This window comes from Ochotona princeps, chromosome 22 (assembly GCF_030435755.1).
Source record: "Ochotona princeps isolate mOchPri1 chromosome 22, mOchPri1.hap1, whole genome shotgun sequence".
Taxonomy (NCBI): domain Eukaryota; kingdom Metazoa; phylum Chordata; class Mammalia; order Lagomorpha; family Ochotonidae; genus Ochotona; species Ochotona princeps.
This window is the reverse complement of record NC_080853.1, coordinates 22,857,896-22,872,351: the sequence shown is the minus strand read 5'-3', so window position 1 is coordinate 22,872,351 and position 14,456 is coordinate 22,857,896.

The following is a 14,456-nucleotide window of genomic DNA, read 5'->3' as shown; positions in this document are numbered from 1 at the left end:
ATATGCAAGTTTGTGCTGCGATTTTCTTAGAATATTTTTAGATTGGATGATTTCATTCTCAAGAAATGCACCTGAAGATAAAAACCAGAGTGCAATCTCATTAGTATATGTGGAGAGCTGGACAAAGCGGGCCTCTCTAATGCCTGGCCCCAGTGTATGCACTCTAAGACACCTTGTGAGTGTAAGACGAAAAATTAGTCAAGAGTATAAACAGTACTCTGGGACTGTTTAGGAGAGGTCCAGTGTCCTGGTCACCTCCCTCTCATCATCAATGCCTGGTGAAAAGTTTATACTACTCAGTGTTGCGTTGCAAATATTTTCTTGAGTCATTCAATATTTTAATGGTTTTCTTGCTCCTACAAATTATATTTAGTCATGTTTATCTCCTTGGCTCTATTTGGGCTGATTTCCAATATTCACTATTTCAAATACCACTGTCATTAACATTCTTTTTTTTTAGTGTAATCTTTTTTTTTTTTTTTTTTTTTTGACAATCTTTACATAGTTAGTTACGGTAAAAAGGTTCAAGGGCTATGGGTAAGTGGGTAAGACTATTATTTCCATATTGTTTCCTTCATGTATCTGAGGTAAAGGGGGATTTTGAGGTTGAGTATTTGAATGTCTAGTTCAGGTCTACTTTATAGAAGAGGACATTGAATACAGAAAATGCAAATGGACTTTGGGCACGTTTTTATCCCTTGTGTAAAGTGAGGTCCTCTGAGACTGACTGGAAAATACTGGCTCCCGCCCTTTTATTCAGACAGGCACACTTCAAGGAGCGTAGCCAGTGAGCAGAGTGCTGGTTGGTTCATGGCCCACCTTTTTGGTCAAGTACTTTAGGAGATAACCTTTCCACTTGCACTGCTTCCGATGCCAAGGCACATAGCAAGTCAGACTCCCAGCTGGTGAACACATCCACATCTGTTCAACTGCAACTTCCCTGTCCCTTCTGCTCCCTCCACCTGCCCTGCAGACCACGTCTAGAAGTCACCAGCTGAGACACCTGCAGTTCTTCACATGTGATGTTCATGGTGCGGCAGAGAACATAGTACATATCCTGAACAAAGTCACCATGGGATTATCTAAATATCTCATTCAGCATTTGTGTTTATAATCTGAATTTGGATTCACCTAAACTTTGTGATTTAAGAAGTTCAAAGTTTGATTTTGGTGCAAACAAAACAAGCTATTGTGGAGATGCTAAAAAAAATGATCTCTCAGACAAAAGGTGGAGAAAATGTTAAAAATAGCAAACATTTGAACAAGACTTTAACATCCTTAATCTGTTAAAGGGAAAAACTAAATCAATTACTCTATGAATTACTGCTCTTTGTGTGTGCTTTTTTTTTTTTTCTGGACACCGTACCAGGATGTTTTGGAATCTAACTTCATGGCAGTTTCCCCTTTCAAAATCTGCAAAGTAAAGGATGGGAAAATGATGGTGACATGAGAATTGAAGGGTCAATGGTGTCCATTTCATGTTCTCTAAGCAGTCTTCTTCTGGTACATGGTTTGGCACATGGCTTTTAGACATATTTTACTCAGTGCAAAATTGAAAGTTGACTCAAAGCCAGATGTTGCAAAATAGACTGAGACAGCAATTGTAATTTTTTGTTTGTGATTTTTAAATAGAAACCTCACTGTGAAGATTGTTCTAGACTGACAGATGCCCATAGAAAACTGCCTAAAATAATGCCTAAAATAATGCCTAAAATAAGTTAATGTGGGAATAACCCTCCAGATCCAGCATAGGTGCCAAATGAACTGTTTCAGACTTTCATCTATTGATTTGAGAGGCAGAGTTACAGACAGAGGGGAGAAAGGGACATGGGGAAAAACAACCCCACATGGCAACAATGGCAGAGGCTGGGCCAGACCAAAACCAGGGAACTGAAACTCTAGCCAGGTCTCCCGAGTGGAGGGCAGGCTCCCAAATACTTGAACCATCTTCTGCTTCTTTCTCCAGCATGTTAGCGGGGCCGGGAGGGTAGGGGAAGGTGATGGGAGGATTGGAAATGGAAAAAAATGATCTCAGGCTAAAGAAAAGTTGCATGAATAGTACAAAGAATTTCCATGTATCTCTTATTTTTCCAGATGCTAGCATTTTTATCTTCTTTCCTTCTTTGTTCCCTTTGTTCTGATTTTCCAGTGTTTATTTCCTAACAATAAAGGTGCTCTCTTAGGTGGCCATGGCACAATTCCAAACTTGGGAAACAGCAATTAGCCTAATACATTGATGTGCTATGTAGCCATTACTCTAGTGCTGCCTTGTGAGCAAAGTGACCCAAGTGGCCATCGCTAGGAATGACACTTACAGACCACCTTACATGAGATTCCCAGAGAGACATCCCACAGCTTCTGTGATATTCCTGCTCCAGGCACGTGGATTACAACTACTCCCAGAACACATTTACCTACATGATCAGGAAATGTAAACCATAATTAAATCACATTTTAATTAAAATAAATAAATAAATAAATAAATAAATAAATAAATAAATAAATAAATAAGGACTCAGCCTGGCACCATAGTCTAGCAACTAAAATCCTCACCTTGCACGTGCTAGGATCCCAGGTGGGCACTAGTTCCTATCCTGGCAGTCCTGCTTCCCATCCAGCTCCCTGCTTGTGGCCTGGGAAAGCAGTCAAGGACAGCCCACAGTCTTGGGACCCTGTACCCACGTGGGAGATCCAAAGGAGGCTCCTGGCTCCTGGTTTTGTATTGGCCATTGTGGCTGCTTGGGGAGTGAATCAGTGGACAGAAGATCTTCCTCTCTGTCTTTCCTTCTCTCTGTTTATCTGATCTTCCAATAAAAATAAAATAAATCTTTGAAAAATAGGATTCACTTATTTATTTGAAAAACAGAGTGAGACAAGAATTTCCACTTGCTGGTTCACTCTCCAAATGCCTACAACAATGGGAGTTGAACCAGCCCAATGTCAGAAACCAGAAACACTGCCTAGTCTCCCATGCAGGTGGCAGGGGCCCGAGCCCCTGGGCCACCCTCTGCTGCCTTCCTACATGTGTTCACAGTGACGTGGATGGGAACTAGAGTCCCTGGGACTTGAGCCAGTGCTCCTATATCAATGGCTTAACCTGCGGCACCCTAGCAATGGCCCCTGGACTACACTGTCAATGTCACGAGTACAAAGAGAACAAGCAACAACCTCAAAGAAAACAAACCAGAGAAATCTTCCTCACTTGGAAGCTAGGGCAGCTCTATCAGCCTGAATCCTGTGTGCAGACAAAGATTCATTTCATGATTTCACATGGCTGGGATGTTAACCTCTTCATGTTAATGGTTACCATCATTAACTTCATGACTTAACACCATGAAAGTTAACCTAATGGTTCTACAACTGGATACTGTCCTAAGAAAGCAACCTCTGGCTAATCTGTTAAGAAATGCAGCTGGAAGTTACACAAACACATCCACCCTTGGCGGCCCCACCCCTTAGTGGCTGTGCAGACAGCTTTGATGAGTAGGTCGACCAGCCAAAGGTAAACTGTTAGCACGGCTGTTGGATGACCCAGCCAACTTGGCCCAGCCCAGGTGCTCGGGCATGTGTCAGGCAGGGCGAGGTGCCTGCTCTGCACAGGTGCTGAGTGGGGCTGCAGAACCCTGGGGATGCGTGTGCAGTGAGTGCACCCTCAGGGTCATAGGTACAGAAATGGGAACCACAGCATTACAGGGACAAAGCCGAGCAGGAAGCAGAGCACCCCCGCCCCCCACCACCCCTCCACACAGCAGGATGTCAAAAAAGGACAGGGCAGCAGCAGGAGTCAAGTAAGGACATTTATATGGTGGTTGGGGAGGTTTTCATGGCATGCTGTTGATAGTACATAATGCTGATAAGGAAAATAAAATATGGTCTTTTAGAAAAATATTTTTAAAGGACTTATATAAATCTTTCAAATGAAATATTTTTCAGTCCCTTCCCTACCCATACTCCACCTATTCCTAATGAGAAAATTGAACTTGCCCTTGTATTTGAACTCTGTCCAGTTTTATGTTTGCTGTGGCTTTGAGAAATTCGTGGATTTCATGTGTCTGAATCCTACACAGTTTTCGTGGGGAGGGAAAACTTTTAAGAAAGAGAATAGAAAATTGCAAATCTAAAACCAAATACAAAAGGTGATATTTACTTGATGAGAGCAAGATGTTATAATGACTGTGCAATGGAGAAACAGTTTCCTCTCTTCTAGAATATCTCTAGGTAGTGAGTCAACTGCTCATGTAGAAAGCTTCTTACTTCAAATCTGACTTCCCCTCCTGCCCTCGGATATCTTACAACTCCCAACAACTCTGTCAGCTCTCATGGATGTGGTTAAAAAGTGAGCCTCACCGGATCCCAAATTTGGTTTAGTCCTAACAATTTCACTTTTGTAAAGTCCTATAAGGAAGAATTATGTCTATTCAGACATAGAGCAAAATATATTCAGGGTATACCCCCATATGAAACTGGGCAACAACTAACATGCTAAAGAACCAAGAGCTCTCAGTTTTATTGAATGGGCTATTGAACAGTAACAATGTTTCAAGATGATCATCATTTCCAGTCTACTCTGAGGTTTTTGCATGAAAAGGAATAAGGACTCCAGAACCGAGCAGCTTTAGTTAACAGCATGCATACGCTTGGCTAGAACACGCTTGCTGGAGCTAGTTTTTTTGAAAGCCACACTTGCACCAATAAGGTGTCGTTTGTGATGCAACAGAGGAGAGCGGATTAGGGTTAGACTTTGGAGCAGCACTGCACAGGGCTCCTACACACCCCATTTGCAGTTCAGGACAGTACCACAGGTTCCCCAGAAGCACCTCAACACGACTGTTTGCTCTGCTGTCCCCCATCTTGCTCTGCTAGGCACAGCCTTGCCATGGGGGTGGGGGGAAAACACGCTGACTTGGCCTCAGTCATCCTGTGGGGTCAACAGTTTTCTTTAGGGTCACTGCAACCAAGCACGCCTCAAGCTAAGGGGGTCAGAAATACCACCTGCTCCCGTTACACACAAGTTGGGAAGATCTTCTGTGGTGGAAAGAGTGCTTTGTGGTAATAGAGGGCTAATCCATATGCCACGGGCTGGAAGTAGTGCCCTTTGATTAGAGGGAAGCAGCAGAGAGTGGTAGCAGAGTTAAAGAAATGAGTTTAGCTCTACAGCCAAGACCAGGTTCCACCAGTGACCTGAAAGCTGTGGTCTTCCCAGCTGCTACATTTCACATTTTACAGTGCGGCATGGAAGATAAAGAGCTTAGACAAATGACTTCAAATGCATAGTGTTTTCTCCCATCGTTTGTAAAACTAGCATCCCTGCAGTGAAGGACATCAGTATGAGAAGTTCATTGTAGATGGCAGGGAAAGGTTTATTTTTCTTTGATGGGACCGTGCAAATGTCTGGTGCTTCAAGTTCACCTCTGATAGGCCATCAATAGCAGCCACACATTTTTATTATTACTACTCAGTTAATTCTGGAAATGAACATCTGCACAGGCTTAGTCCCTCGATGAAGTGGGCTCAGGAGAGAATACGGTTATCTCCTCCCCTCCATTGTCATGGCCATTTTCATACAGGTTTCAACTACCTTAAAGAGGAATTTTCACTCCTTCCAAAAAAAAAAAAAAGACATGGTTGAAAATATGTAGCATCAAGGAGAATTCTTCAATAGGTTTGAGGAAAAATAGAATTACAAACTAAATATTTTTATTGTGGTGCAAAAAAATTTCAAATCTGTGTAGAGTTCTTTCATAATATACAGTTTCTGTGAACCCCTTATACACATTGATTTTAAAAGCTTTTTGTGCAATAGTAATATTAACTTGTGACCCCTCCCCCCATTTCCCAGGAACTTTTGGAAGACTTCTGGGATACCTTGGGTTCATACACCTTTACTCTGGTTTACAGTGTGTGTAGGGTGTATGTCCTGACAGTCGTGGAAGAAGTTCCCTTTTCTCTTTTGCTAACCTTCCTGGGTCTCCCTGACTGGCTCGACCCTTCAGGCTCTGCCAAGTCACATGCCCACATAGCTCAATCTGCCATTCCTCAGGGAACAACTCAGAGGTGGATTCTCATTTCTCCCATGCCAGCCTGGATTTATACAGCCTTCCTGCAGGTGTTCCTGCTCTGGGTTGCTGCGTAGTGTTTTTCTCTAACTTACCACAGTTTAATGGTCAGGTCTCATATTTGAAATATTGTGGATACAAAAAGAGGAAAATAAATAATGGCCGGTAATGGCTCACTTTGACATTGTGGCCTGGTCAGGGCTGTTTTAACTACAGGCGGGTGAAGTCGTCTCAGATGTCTGTATGGCAGCCTGAAGACCATTGCCCCTGAGCTTTGGGAAGGCCTGAGTGGAGCTCTCCTGCTCCCACTGGGAGAATTCCACTGGGGAGTCTGTAGCTGACCAGCGAGGCTACTCCTCGAGGGCCATTTGCCTTGCCAAAGGTGATTTTGACTCCTCCAGTCACATCTGCTTTACTTGAGCTTGACAACCCGAAACCTGGCTGAATTGAAACCTTGACTAAGAAAGGGAACTGTGGCTATGGTTTCATCCCCCACAGGGATTAATACATAAATCCAGTAAAAAGCTGAATTTTTGATTGGCAGAGAGCATCAACTGAATATGAATAGATAAATAAACACGTGGTCAAAGTGAAAAATTTTTAATAATATTTTAAGGAAAAGATGTTTTATTAGCACATACACACAAATAGAGACTAAACAGGGAGGTAGATTTACCATGAATAGATACAGATTCTACACAAACTAGTTTTGTCCACAAATATTTTTGTGTGTAGGGTCTGTGACAGAATGGTTAGTACGTTCATGTATTGTGTTGTTAGGACTGGAGAAAACAGCAAGTCAGAATGAAAGAGACCGAAATGATTTTTCCCCACGCTGGGGTTTTTCATGACCCTCTTGAAACAATTTCCATCTGCAACCATCTGCAGGTTACCTCTAGAAGCCGTAATCATTTCTGACTTCTCCACTTGACTTTGATGCGTGCTAATGGCTGCAGAGGCATAAGGCAGGGGGACAGGTTTAATCAGTTGCAAGTGGCTACTGCAATCTTCACTTTGGCAAGTAAATAAGAAGAGAACAGAAATGCAGTGGCAAATTCTCTTCTCTTTCAAACATATGTTCTTATTTAATAAATTCTCTCTCAAATTAATATAAGCCTGCAGTTATTGGTGGTCAGTTTCATGTAACAGGACCTACTAGAGTTTTCCCATTAAGAAGAATAATACAACCCTGCAATAAAGCCAACAGTGGGGTTCTTTATTGGGTATGAAGTCATAAACCCATGGTTATAGTGATAGGTTCTATGGTGTGTCTTGGAGAAAAACAGCTGTGGGTGTTTGGTTTGGTTTGGTTTAAGGTGGGACCTTTTGACTTAATGCTGCAGAAAACTGATACACGGCCAGATTCCATCTGACTGCCTTGGCTTCCAGGGTGTCTGGAAGGTCTCTCTCTCAGCAGTGATCACTGCCATCATTAATTAATAATTTGGTGTGTAATGTGTTGTTGAATATCTTAGCCTCCCATCATTCTATAGAAGCTGAAGATGCACCGTACAGAAAGCAGGAAATATTTACTTTGTGTAGTAGTTTATCTGCATGCATGAGTTAATGGTTGGCAGAGAGAATGAAATTTTCAAAAAGAGAAACAAAATAAGAAAAAAATAGGGAAAGAGGGACCCAGCATGATAGTGTAGCGGCTACAGTCCTTGCCTTGCCTGCACACACCAGGATTCCACATGGGCACTGGTTCTAATCCCAGCAGCCCTGCTTCCCATCCAGCTCCCTGCTTGTGGCCTGGGAAAGCAGTCCAGGATGGCCCAATGCTTTGGGACCCTGTACCTGCATAAGCGATCCAGAAGAAGCTCTGGGCTCCTGGCTTAGGATTGGCTCAGCTCCAGCCGCTGAGGCACCTTGGGGAGTGAATCCTTGGAGGGAAGATTTTCCTCTCTGTCTCTCCTCCTCTCTGTATGTCTGCCTTTCCAATAAATCATTTGAAAATAGGGAAAGGGGGAGAAATTAAAAAGAAATAAAAGAGAAAGGACTGAAAGAGCTTTTCTGCATTTTATTTTTTAAGAGGTAGTTTACAAACATATGCATATGAAAGGTATTTCAGCTGTGGCTGCTGAGAGCTGAATGCTGAGGTCATACCCACGCTGCCTGAGGTGGGATCCCACGGGGTGATCCAGCGTGGGTGTCAGATATGGAAAATAGCTTCTTCCCTAACCCAGCAGGACAGCACCTAGCTCGCTCCCGGGGAGCAGCAGCAGGCTGCAAATCCCTGGGGAGAGATACTGAGCACCCCAGAATCCCTGGTTAGTTTCACAGTCATTCGTGGCTGTAGGTTAACAAGAACAGTAACATGCAATGTGGTCACAGCATCTGCGCATCTCGCTCACTCCAACCCTGCCAAAACTGTCTAATACAAGGGGGGTGGGGCGGTTGATGAAATATGACTTTGTGATGGAATGAAAGTCGGGGTGGTAGGAGACCTCCATGACAAACAACAGTTCAGGCGTCCTGTGGCAGCCAACGGGGAACAAGTGTCAAAGCTCCGCTACCCCCTCCCCCCACATCCTCAATTCAATGATCTCTCTCGGCTCTCATCACCTAAGACTGTGACCAATGAGTTTTGTATGGAGAACATGACTGTTTTCACTAATCTCCGGAATTCTCTTTCTTTTCCCTGCTCTTTTAGCTCTCTAATGCCAAACTGCAGTCTACTGTCTTTAGGCAGTTTTATGGAAGGGAAGTTTTAAAGCCACAGTCGCTGTGTGGTGGTGGGATTGGTATAAACCCATCAGAGTGGAATAAAGTCGGCACACCTTATCGCGTTGGCGGGCCCCTCCTTTTCACGACCTTTTGGGATTCTTATTGCTAACATATTTCACTTTCTCCCACTGTATTTTTCCAGCACTAAAGCTCTGCTTTCTTTTCCTTTTTTTTTTCTGGGTCTACCTCGAAAATGTTCAGTTACATCATTTGCACAAATATGTTGCTGTTAACATTGCAAAACCCTTTTGCTAGCAGTTTGTATATTTTATTTGGCTAAAAATGGCTCATGTCTAATACCTGACATGTCCTTTGGTGATACTATTTAAGCGAGAAATTCCAAAACTCACAAATACCGAGTAGCCAAGAGTTCCAACACCGTGCACGCACACTAAACACGCAATATATCTCCCGCTTCTCCAAACAGAACTAGATTTCGCTCTGATTTGTTTGATAAATTTGACCCAAGATTTCCATTTGGAGTTATTGGAGTTCCTACTGTTTTTCTGCGTGTTGGTGGGCCAAGGCCTAATCACCCCGAAGCCCCACGGAGCCCATAAATTACTGCGATGAGACGAAGCTTTGTATTGCCACGGCTGTAGAGGGCTGCCGACTCTCCGCAGCCTATTTTGACAGGCATGAATTTAATTCATTGTTTTATGACAGATGGGAAAAGTGTACATGCTCATAGTACTGATTTATGGTCATTTGGGGCTGGAGGATTCTATAATTTGTGACTCATGTGAAAACAAATGGATAGGCATTCACCAAAGGTTGGGCTGACCTAGGCGCTGTCTCCACCGGTTGCAAATGGCGTCCAGATGCGCCCACCTCTCGGGGTGAGGTCTTGGCCGGGAGGGCCAGACACTGTGACCACCACTGCGCTTCTTTTTTCTTGCCTGAGTAAGTCAGTGAAACCGAACTGGGGGCGAGGGGGAGCATTTCCCAGCTTCTGTATGTCCAGAGTCCTGTGCCTTGCGACTGCGAGGGCTGCAACTTGGCTTTACTTAGCGATGTTTTTCCAATAAGAAAAGCAGTTTTCTAAGGTGGAGGGAATGTGTTCGCTAGTCTCCCCACCAGCAACGTCATCTGAAGGCACTGGTGGTTGTTTTCATTTCGATTGACAAATTTATTTTAATAGCGTGATGGATTGAAAATCAGCAGTTGGGGAGTTTCAAAGGAAATAGCTTGACTTGGGGACGGGCGAATATTTTGGTGAGAAATGTATTTTGGTGAGAAATGTACTTTAAGAAGGGAGTTTGTACTTTACAAATCACTTTTCCTTTTTAGAAAATAAATGGGTTATCAAGTTGATTTAACTGCTGAAATTATTGAAACATTTTTGATGATTAAATGAGGAAGAAATAGCAATAACTCCATCTTTTCTCAAAGAAAGAAATCTTATATCCATCGTAACAGTAAAATCATGGCTAATTTTAGTAGTGTTGATACTTGCAATTCATTTTAAAAGTGTTAAAAAAAACTATGTGTTATGCTATTATCTGTTCAATTAGAATATTATTGTAACTTGATTTATAATTCTTGAATGTTGAATATAATGCCATAGTTCCACACCTGAAGATGGGAATTGTGTTTCATTTCTGAAACTTCTATAACTGTAAAGCTGTGTTTTACTTCATATCATTCTGAAAGTTGGAAGTATTACTATTCCTTAATAAAAAGTGCAAAATTTAAATTATAGGGATTGATTAAATCAGCATTTTAAGAGATAGTAATCAGTGTTTTACAAGGTCAAATTCTTGCCTTATTTCACTTTTTGAAGCTATATTTTAACCAATCTCATGGCTGTCTTTGAGGCTTACCTCTCATAAAGCTCTCTGCATTATCCAATGAGCAGGACATTTTCATGGGGAGTTGAGAAAAATAGCAGCATTTAGCCTCATCGGACGTTTCTGCTGGGAATGGGAATGTTAGGTGATGGATAACCCAGCTTGTACTTCCTTCTAGTTGTACCCTGCTTACCTATGAGCCCCTCCGTTATTACCAAACGCAAGTCCGTGCTTTTACGGCAACCCTTTCTGCAGACACTCTAGGCTGCGGGTATCGTCTCTGTTTCATAGCAGAGCCAGCAGCATCATGTTGCTGAGGCCGGGTACAAGAGGGAGATGGCCTCATTAGAAGATGCCAGCTAGAATTGGGTACAATTCAGTAACGTCAGAAGGGCCAACATTTGACCTCGCAAACTTCCTCTTGGGCCAAGTGCTTGATATTTAGTGCAGTGTGCAGATGACTGATCAGAGCTCAGATAAATACTGGCACTTCATTTCATTAGCTCCTCTCTGGAAAGGTTCTGGTGAATTTTGTTTGACTATTCAGGTCAGTTGCACAGACAGCATCACTTCTCAGTTCCAGGAGCTTTGGAAATGCAGCAGGGCTGCTACTGGGTCTCCCAATTGAGAAACCTCACACATCCCTGCTCCCAACCATCCTTCATCCACACCTGACCCTGCCTGGACACACGTCCCCTCCTCTTCCGAAGGCGGCTTTCTTTCCAGACCCTTCAGCGACAGTACAGAGTGTCTCACAATGCTGGGAGATCCAGGATCCTTGCTTTTCTTAGGGCCCAGGGTGCCATTGGCAGGATTAGTTTGAGCCAGCATTCATCAGTTATTTATGTTTCCCCGTTGGTAGGAAGCTGACTCGATTGCATTAACTTTTGAAATCCCATTACTTGCTTGAGTGCCCAGAACGTAGCAGTGGTTTCATAAAAGTTAACTGAAAGTTGAATGTGTGAAAATGAACTCTGAGCTCAACTACTTATTGACAGAAAACAGTGAGTCTACAGTAAATCATGAAATAAAGTAAAAGCAACCTATGCACAGTTTACAATTATTTCAGAGGAGCAGAAACTAGAGGAAAAGACGATTCCGAATTGAACATTTTGTTTCATTTTTAAAGTGTGCCCACATGTCCAGAAAGATCTCTATGTCAGCATTTCTACCAATTCTCATCAGGTGAAAATCAACACCCTCGCTTTCTTATTCCCATTGCTCATGGTGTATGAAAAATCTTTCATTCTTTCTTCTTTCTCTTTACAAAAAAATTAGGAAAAACCATTCTATCTTGTTTTTGTTTTATGTCTGATTTTATTCTTGACCAAGCAGATGACTAATAGCTGTAAAATTTTCACTTAGCGAGAGATCTTAGCTAGTTCTCCAGGGATTTATAGATGTAACTCAGTTACTGGCTGATATTCCGTAGGTATTCCAGTCTGGCTTGACACTGATGTGTCAACCAAGATACAGATTGATTCTTGGTTTTTGTTTTTTAAGCTCTTGTGAATTCTCAGCAAATATTCCTATATATTCTTTGTACATATGTGGCAATCTCTCTCAGATACCCATGGAAGAAACATGCTAGGCCAGGAGGAATGTAGACTTTACATTAATCCACAAGGCTTTCTCAGCTCTTACCTCTGCCAATCCACAGTACTTGCTAATTTTGAAATTCTGTGAATGTGAAAGGTATAGAAGAGACAGTTGAACTTTTATTTTTGTATTCCTCCGATTGTATCAGGATTTACTTTGGTCATTTTGCTATCGGTTTGTGAAGATTGTTTATATATGCCGGACTCTGAATTTGCAAGTGTAGTGGAGGTAGTTCATGTGTTTTTATTTTCATTCTGTTACTTTAAGCTTAATTGCCTCCTATTGTTAAGTTGGAAAAAATTTTTAAATGTTGTTTATTTCCTTCATTTATTTGAGAGGTAAAAGGACAAGGAGAGAAGTCTTTTCTCTGTTGGTTCACTCCCCAAAGGCCCGCAATAGCCATAGTGAGGCCGGGGTCAAAGCTGGAAGCCAAGCACTGGATCCAGGTCTCCCATATGGGTGGTGTGGATCAAATTATTTGAGCCATTGTGGCTGCCTCTCAGAGTCTGCATTAGCAGAAAGCTGGAGTCAGGGGAGGCTTCGACGTGGGACACGGCCATCCCAAGTCATGTCTTCACTGCTGCACGGACACCTGTCCCTGTGCTGTTGTTTCAGAGATATATGGGATGAATCTTTGCTGGATCTTTCCATGCTGCTTAAGAAAATTTTTCCCTCCAAAAGTTTTTTGATTCTACATTTTATCATAGTATAATTGCATTCACATTAAATGTCCAAGCTATTAAAAATTCTTTAGAAACTCACATTACATTTTTATGAAAAGTTCTGATGAAATTATCCACATTCACTAAAAACTCACATTAAATTTTTATTTGCTTATTTACAGATTTCACACTAGAGCATCTTTATGTGTACAGTTTAGATAAGGACATTTTCCCTCCTGATGCTTGTGTTCCTATGCCATTGTTAAATAATGTTTCTGAACTGAAATGTCACTTTTGCATGAACTTCATAAACAGTACTTTATTACTCAAAGAACATTTTTCCATGGAGCTAGTAAACATTATGCTGATAGTTGTGTTAAAATTGTCAAACACTAAAACGTACTTAAATGTCTAACCATGAGGATGGCTGAAGACATTGGGGTGCATTCTGGGAGAGATGATTGTTTACCGAATGCAATGATGCTTTGTAGACCTGGTGTGGTGGGCACTGTGGCTCTTTGCCAAATGTCTTGCTGTCCACTTTCTAGACTTCCAGGGGTATCGGAGGTTCACACTTCCTGGACATCTTGTGATTGGGTGGCCGTGAAACTGACTGGCTGACAATGAGCCATGAGCACAAACCCATGTGTCATTTCCAAGGCTAGAGCATTGAGAAATTAAAGGACAGTGAGCTTAGCAAAGCAATGTGAGACCTTCTACTAATCTATAAGGCCGAACAAAGACAAAAAGATTTAGGCATGGTGGGTGCCTGAACTAAACACTGGCTGCTTATGAACAAAAATAAGATCGACAGAATAATGCCAAGTGAAAATATTTGGGATATAGGTATAAAGGCCATTTTTTAATGTGTAGGGAAACAATGTTACTACCCTCTCAGAGAAAAAACACAAATTTAAAAAGCATAAGAATGTTGATTTGACATCTGAATTGAGATTACAGAACTTTATTTTCTTACAGACTTTCTATACTTTCTAAAATAAATTTATATTAATTTATTATTGTGAACTCTACTTAACTTTTTGTAAGTGTAACTGATAATGGTTATGTAGCATTTCAATCCATGAATATTAAATGAATCACCCTCTGTTTGTTCTTGAAAATGAAGTTGGTTACAGCTTTCCAGTGTTTCATAATGTGGTGAACATCATGATGTGCAGTCCTTACTCAGCAGTTCATTTATTTCCAGAGCACCAGTAGAGACTTATTCAAAAGTTATGAACAGTTCAGAACTCATTAATACTCTTCAAATTAAATTTCAATTTTATTAATAAGGATGCTCATCCTTCCACAAAAATGACAGTGCTGAGAAATGTTTTTCCCCCTTTTGTGACTTCATACTTAAGCAAGGAAAATATTCTAGGCATTTTTTAACTCAATGCATCTACAAGCAACCATGGTAAAGTGCCAGCATTGTGTTAGGTTTCCTGTCTGTTGGGAACTGCTGCATGGACCTACTGCCCTAACTTATAGACTATTATTATTTAGTGTAATGATGCCTTAATGTCACCTGACTTCATCACTGCATTTAGTGAAACAAATCCCCAATGACACTTTTCCTACATTTAAATATTTTGATTTAACCCTAAATGTTTGTACTCAGT